The sequence below is a fragment of the Hemiscyllium ocellatum genome, chromosome 1 (assembly GCF_020745735.1).
Source record: "Hemiscyllium ocellatum isolate sHemOce1 chromosome 1, sHemOce1.pat.X.cur, whole genome shotgun sequence".
Taxonomy (NCBI): Eukaryota; Metazoa; Chordata; class Chondrichthyes; order Orectolobiformes; family Hemiscylliidae; genus Hemiscyllium; species Hemiscyllium ocellatum.
In genome coordinates, this window is record NC_083401.1 from 94,124,449 (window position 1) to 94,132,257 (window position 7,809).

A 7,809-nucleotide genomic window follows, 5' to 3' on the forward strand; every position below is an offset into this window, starting at 1 on the left:
CCTGTTCTTCTTAGGCAGGCAGATGTTACACGGTGGTCTTTCCCCACCGCGCCTTGGCAGCAGCTGCCCCAAGCTTCAGCGCGTCCCTCAACACGTAGTCCTAGACCTTGGAATGTGCCAGTCGGCAACACTCTGTCGGGGTCAGCTCCTTCAACTGGAAGATCAACAGGTTTCAGACCACCCAGAGAGCGTCCTTCACCGAGTTGATGATCCTCCAGGCACGGTTGATGTTCATCTCAGTGTGCATCCTGGGGAACAGACCGAAGAGCACGGAGTCCCATGTCATGGCGCTGGTTGAGACGAACCTTGGCAAACACCACTGCATTCCTCTCCAGACTTCCTTTGCATAGGCACTTTCTAGAAGGAGGTGTGTGACAGTCTCGTCCCCCCCCCCCGCAGCCGCTTTGAGGGCAGCGTGCGGTGTGGCTGAGAGTCTGGGCGTGCATAAAGGATCTCACAGGCGGAGCCCTTCTCACCACCAGTCAAGCCATGTCTTGGTGCCTGTTGGAAAGGTCTGGCGATGAGGCATTCTGCCAAATGACTTTGACAGTCTGCTCAGGGAACCGCTCGATAGGATTCGCCCTTTCCTTTTCCCGAAGGGTCTCAAGGACACTACGTGCTGACCACTTCCTGATGGACTTGTGGTCAAAGGGGTTTTTCTTCATAAATTTCTCCACGAAATACAGGTGATACGGAACAGTCCAACTACTTGGAGCATTCCATGGCAGCGAGGCCAGGCCTATCCTTTGCAACACCGGGGACAGGTAGAACCTCAGTACATAATGACACTTATTGTTTGCGTACCGGGGATCCACGCACAGCTTGATGCAGCCACACACAAAGGTGGCCACCAGGGTGAGGGTGGCATTGGCCATGTTTTTTCCCTCATTGTCCAGGTCTTTATACATTGTGATCCTTCAGACCCGGTCCATCTTTGATCTCCACATGAAGTGGAAGATGGCCCAGGTGACTACGGCGGCACAGGTTCTGGGGATAGGCCAGAAACTCACATCTGATGACCAGGTTTTTTCCCACGATGGAGAGTGAACGTTGCTCCCCTCTGCACAGTTTCTGCCTCGCTTTCCTGATCTGCTCCTCCCAAGTCTTGGCGCAAGCCCCAGTCCCCCCAAACCAAATAACCAGCACCTTCAGGTGGTCAGTCCTGACGGTGAAGGGGATAGAGGATTGGTCGGCCCAGTTCCTGAAGAGCATGGCCTCCCTCTTGCCTCAGTTTACCTTGGGCCCTGAGGCCCACTCGAACTGGTCACAGATACATGAGTCTGTGCGTGGACAGCGGATCTGACCAGAAAACGGCAATGTCATCCATGTACAGGGAGGCCTTAACCTTTAGGCCCCCACTGCCAGGAATAGTCACCCTTCTCAGGCTCGCATCCTTCCTGATGGACTCGGCAAATGGCTCTATGCAGCACACAAACAAGGCAGGAGAGAGACGGTAGCCCTGCCTGACTCCCCGAACCAGACTCACTGCAGAAGTGGATTTGATTTGGGCTGGTGCAGTATTTGGCGGCATCAATGGCGGCTGCATTGGTGTGGTCCAGCAAGGACTCATCATGGTGAGGTGGTATGGCGAAGGGAACTTGTGCCTGGCCACCAGGCACGTGGTGGAATGCTTAGCCAAAAGGACTGCAACATTGAACATGTTTTCTTTACTCCATTATTTTCCTGCCTTTATATTCTTGTTTGTTTTATTTTTCTGCATTTTAAGATGGTACCAGAGACTGGTGGCACTTTACATACTTTTCACTGCAACTTGTAAAAGAATTAACGTGACAATAAATAAATCAATAAAATCATTGGCAGTTTACCCATTATCGACCAGGAGAGCGAGCTATTCGTCTTCTTACATGGTGGCTCAGTGGTTAACACTGTTGCCTCACAGCACCAGGGACCTTGGTTCAATCCAGCCTCAGGCAACTGTCTGTGTGGAGTTTGCACATTGTCCCCTTGTCTGCGTGGGTTTCCTCTGGGTGCTCCGGTTTCCTCCCACAGTTGAAAGATGTGCAGATTAGGTGAATTGGCCATGCTAAATTGCCCAGTGTTCAGGGATGTGAAGGTTAGGGCATTGGTCAGGGGAAATGTAAAGGAATGGGTCTGTGTGGGATTCTCTTCGGAGTGTTGGCATGGACCTGTTGGGCCAAATGGCCTTTTTGCACACTGTAGGGATTTAATGATATTTGAATCCTCAATCACAATTCTTCTTATGGGAGCAGTTAGGTGATCTGATCTCAGGTTTCTGCCAATGATGTTTTGTAGCCATCATTGAACATGCAGTCCAAAGGTAAAACCTTGGAAATCTGCAAAAAAAAAAACAATAATGCTGGAAATATTCTGCAGTTTTAACAGCATCTGTGGGGACAGAAACAGTTAATGTTTCAGGTTGTGACCTGTCTTCATAGTCTGACTAAAAATATTAACATAGATTGCTACTGGATAGATGGCACAACTTCCAATTCATTTTAACTCCTTCCCTCCTTTATTCTCTCCTTCCCAGTTCACCAAGTCAGAAGACCATACGACATAGGAGCAGAAATAAGCCATTCAACAGTTGGACAACAGTTGGAGGAAGCACTTTGGGTGGCAAAGGTGCAAAATATACTCTGAGTGGTGTATTTTAACGTACAAAACTCCCCTGGCAGAAGCTTGGCAGAAGCAGTATGAGTTGATAAAGGGATAGTAGTAGATGCAATGTATTCTGCTTTCCAACAAGCAAATATCAGTGAAGAAAAGATTCTCGGGAAACTAGTGGGACTAACGACTGATCAGCCTCCTGGATTTGAATGGTTGCAAACTAGGAATTTTAAGAAGGAAGGTACCGAGACAGTGAATGCACTGATAGTGAACTTCCAAGAATCCTTCAATTCTGGAAAAGTCCCAAAGTATTGGAAAACAGTCAATGTAACACACATTCGAATAGCAAGAGAGACAGATAAAAGCTAATTCTAGACCAGTTAACTTAACATCAATCATTGGAAAGCTGTTGGGGTCCAATATAAAGGATGCAATAACAGAGCATTTAGAAATACATGATTAAAAACCAAACAGAGTCAGCACGGCTGCATGAATTTTTTGAGCCGATATCAAGCAGCATAAACAAAGGTTAACAACTAAATGTAATATATTTAGATTTCCAAAAGATATTTAATAAAATATTGCATCTAAGGCTACTTACATTAATAGCTTATGGTGTTGAGGCTAGTTAATAAGAGAATACAGAAAGTGGGATCTGGAGGGCATTTTCAGGATGACAGTGGCGTGCCACTGTGATCAGTGCTGGGTTACAATTATTTTTAAATACATATTAATGATTAAAAGATGAAAGTGAATGTACTATCACCGAGTTTGTGCATCACTCAAAAATAGGTGGGAAAATGGTGTTGCTGATGATACAAACAGTCCTCAGATGTATATAGACAGGGGAGCAGGCAAAAACTTGGCAAGTGGAATAAAGTGGAAAAATGTAGGTTTTGCACTTTGGCAGGAAGGCTAAATGATCTAAGTAGATAAAAACTGCAGAAAACTGCAGCATAGAGTGATTTGGAAGTCATTGTTAACAAATCGCAAAAAAAATGTAAAACTTCAGAAGAAGGTGACAGGAAATGCAGATTGAATTTTGGCCTTTATTTCAAAGGCAATGGAGTATAAAAGTGGGGAGGTCTTACTAAAACAAGGCGCTAATTAGACTACATGTAAAATAGTGTGACAAGCACAGTGAATGCTGGAGAAACTTGGCAGATCGGGCAGAATCAATGAAGAATCTTTTTCAGACTGAAGAAAAATCACATTTGACTCGAAACATTAACTCATTTCTCTCTCCAAAAATGCTGCCAGACCTGTGAGTTTTTCCAGTAGTATTTTGTGTTTGTTTCAGATATTCAGCGTTGACAGCAATGTACCCTTTAAACTGCACATGCAGCTGCTCCAATGTTAGGCTGACTAAGTTGATCTCAGACATGGAGGGATATTCTCGTGAGGAGAGGTTGAGTACCTTGGGTTGTGCTCATTGCAATTTTGAAGAATGAGAAGAAATCATGATGGAAACGTATAGATTCTTAGAAGGCTTGATACAGTGAATGCTGAGAGATTATTTCCCTTGTGGGAGAGTCTGTGAACCAGAGGATATAACCTAAGGGGGAGTGATTGCCCATTTAAAGCAGTGATGAGAAGGAATTTCTTCTCATAAAGAACTGTGAATCTCTGGTATTCTTTACTGCAGAAGGCTGTAAAGCCTAAGCCAATATACTTATTCAAGGCTGCAACAGACATATCTTTATTCAGTAAGAGAGTCAAGAGTAAAGGCAGGAAAACGGATTTAAGGATTACCAGATCAACCATAATCTGATTGAATGGCTGAGCAAACTCAGTGGGCTGAGTGGCTTATTTTTGCACCAAATTCTATGGTCTTTCACCTTTATAAATATTTACAAGTCTAACAATCTTGGTGTTTCCAATATTGCCTGATATTTTTTAATTTCACATTCATCATAGGTACTGCATTTTGGTTTTGTCCTCATTTTGGCATTTCTTCTGACAGATTATGGAGTACTTTTTCAGTATTATTATCCTGGAATATTTACTGTTTGCTTAGTGTGAAGATCAAAATATAGTATCCTGACTCGAAACAGTTGCTACAACTAAGGCAAGCAATCCATAAGTGCCTAAACAATCAGACTCATGATGAAATTGCTGCATTTAAAAAAAAATCTTTGTATATGTTTGATTCATTGGCAAAAATACTGGATGACTACAATATCATCAAAGTGCTTAGGAACAGTATACACTGCACTTAGCATTATTAGGCAACCAAAAACAGTTTATAAATTAGCACATAAAGTTTTGAGAAACATCATACTGTCGTCAGATGTTCTTTCTCAAAATCAAGCCAACTGGAAATAAATATTATCTAGCTGAGCCACAGCATTCACTCAAAGATGCTATTTTTGGCATAAGGACATGGTATCCAGTGAACAAGGAAGACTTTTTCTAGAGAACTCAAGTATCTCTGAATCATAGAGAAAGACTAGTGTTTATAGATGTTACAACTTAAGGGAGAAAGAAAGCAGATGTAATTTATACACCGTGCAATTGCGCAGAGTGACAGAATAAAAATGAGGAACTAATCTACCTGCCTTTAATTCAAAAGTAACACTTTTGGGAGATTATTGTATATACTGAAGATGGTAAACCCTAGTAAATTAGTATGCAGCAATCTCACTGGGATACTTAATTTACTTGATATTAACATTTTTGTGAATGCCATTCAACAGGTGATGAGGTATGTTGACAAAGACCTTTGATGGCAATAAAATAATAGACCGAAACAGTGACAGGGAGACTGAAAATAATTTTAAAATACCATGCTTAAGGACACCTCCCATCACTTGCCTGATGACCGACAATAGACTGATGGAGTGATATTTGGTTGGACTGGATTTGTCCGGCTTTTTGTCTAGGCAACTCAGTAGATACCAGAGTTATAGCTGTAGTGGAACAGCCAGGATGCAGCATGTTTTGGAGCTTAATAATAATCTTGAGTATTATTGCTGGATATTTGTGCAGCCTCCTAGTCCAGTCAGTTGTTTAGTTGTCCACACCATCCAAGATTGATATGCAGGACTGCAGAGCTTTGGTCTGATCTATTGGTTGTGGGATCGCTTAGCTCTATCACTTGCAGCTTATACTGTTTAGCTTGCAAGTAGTCCTGCTTGGTAGCTTCACCAGGTTGACACCTTTTTTTTAAAATGTATGCCTGGTGCTGCCCTTGGCATTCCCTCCTATTCGCTCCATTTGTGTCAAACTTTCCCTGGAATGCATCTGTTCTATTCACTTCCAACCACTCCCTGTGGAATCACGTTCAACCATTTTACCACTTCTTGGCTCAAGACATTTCTTCTGATTTTATTATGGACTTTTTTTGATGACTATTATATACTGATGGCCTCTAGTCAAGCTTTGCAGCGCAATAGTAAACTTTCATTCCGAATCCTCTCTGTCAGATGTCTACCTAATTTTAAGTACCTCTAAAAGATCATCCTTACAAGTTTATTAAAAATAAAAGACACTCGACTTGTCATTCCATTTCTGATATGTCTATCCATGCATTTCTGGTATCATTTTTATAAATCTTCTGTGTGACCTTTCTATAGTGCAGGAGAGATAGTGGTGTCATGGCAATGTCAGTTTGCTACTAACCCAGTGGTCCACATTAATGCTCTGGAGATAAAGTCCTGATTCATATTAGTGGTAACCCTCCATTGAGTATAATGGCATTATCACTGTACTACATAGATTTTGAATAGGATATAGAGGACACATCAAACCTGGACAATTACCACATCAGTCTATTTGTGATCATCAGCAAAATCATAGAACTGGTCATCAACGGAGCTGAAAATGTGTTGCTGGAAAAGCACAGCAGGTCAGGCAGCATCTAAGGAGCAGGAGAATTGATGTTTCGGGCATGCCCGAAACGTCGATTCTGCTGCTCCTTGGAAGCTGCCTGACCTGCTGCGCTTTTCCTGCAACACATTTTCAGCTCTGATCTCCAGCATCTGCAGTCCTCACTTTCTCCATCAACAGAGCTACCAACTGGCAGTTAATGAGCAATAATGCAATTACAGAAGCTCAATTTAGATTTCAGCAGGGCCAAACTGTATTACTGCATATCCTTGATCCAAATCTGATCAAAACCAGAACTCCCGAGATGAGGTGACAGTAACAGCAAGGTAGTATTTGAATAAATGTGGCATCAAGTAACTCTTGCAAAATCAGATGTAAATTCTCTGCTTTTTGGAATCATGAAGGTATGGCAACCGAGTAGAAAAGAGAATGTTAGCTTTTATTAAAGTTGAATGGAATTTTAAAGTAGGGAAATCTTGCTCCAAATGTACAGCACATTACAGCATCCACACCTAGAGTACAGTATACAGTCACCTTTCTGATGAGTTATTATTTTTGCATTGGATTCTCCCCTGTCACCTTGGAACCCCCACCAATATCAGCTAATTCTGTGTGGCTGTTGATTTCCTCACTTTGCCCTCTGAATGCATAACAAGGTAGCAATAGATCACCTGATTCTCTACCTCCTCACCACAGATAACTTGTACCATAGCACTATGCTTTCAGACCCAGATCCACCAACTCCTGTCATTCAACATCAAATTCCCAACTGTAACTGTGAACATATCCTCCATCACTCAGTACACCAAACATATACCTCTGTAAATGACATTCACACTGCAAGGACCACATCTTAAACATTCATCACCTTGTGACACTGTCTCTCCAATGACAGACCCAAATGTCTCAGGAGAAAACAGAAACTGATGCAAGCTCCATTCTTCCACACCTGGACATACAGTAATCTCCTTTGCCATTGTGTTTTAGTCTGCCCCTCAGCCACAAACATCCTCCCTCACTTTTACTATTTGCACTTTAATCTGCCCACAGATACAGCATGCACCTTCCCTTTCAACTTGGTCCATGCTTACATTGAAACTAGGGATGCATTTCTCATTTTGGTGGTAGTTAATTGGAATCAACCACTGATTTCCAGCGAGATGTGCTTCTCATGAGATACCTGTAGATAAACTTCGTGGCACCTGAAATTAGGAACAAACCCAGAAAATATGGAGCAGGTCTGGTAGCATCTGTGGAGAGAGAAAGACCGAATTGATGTTTTGTGTCTGGGACCTGCAGTCGGGAGCTTCAACTCACCTTTTGAACTCAGAGATCTCAAAACTTTATCCTGCTGGCAAGAAGCTGAATTTTGGACTCACCGAATTTTGTTCA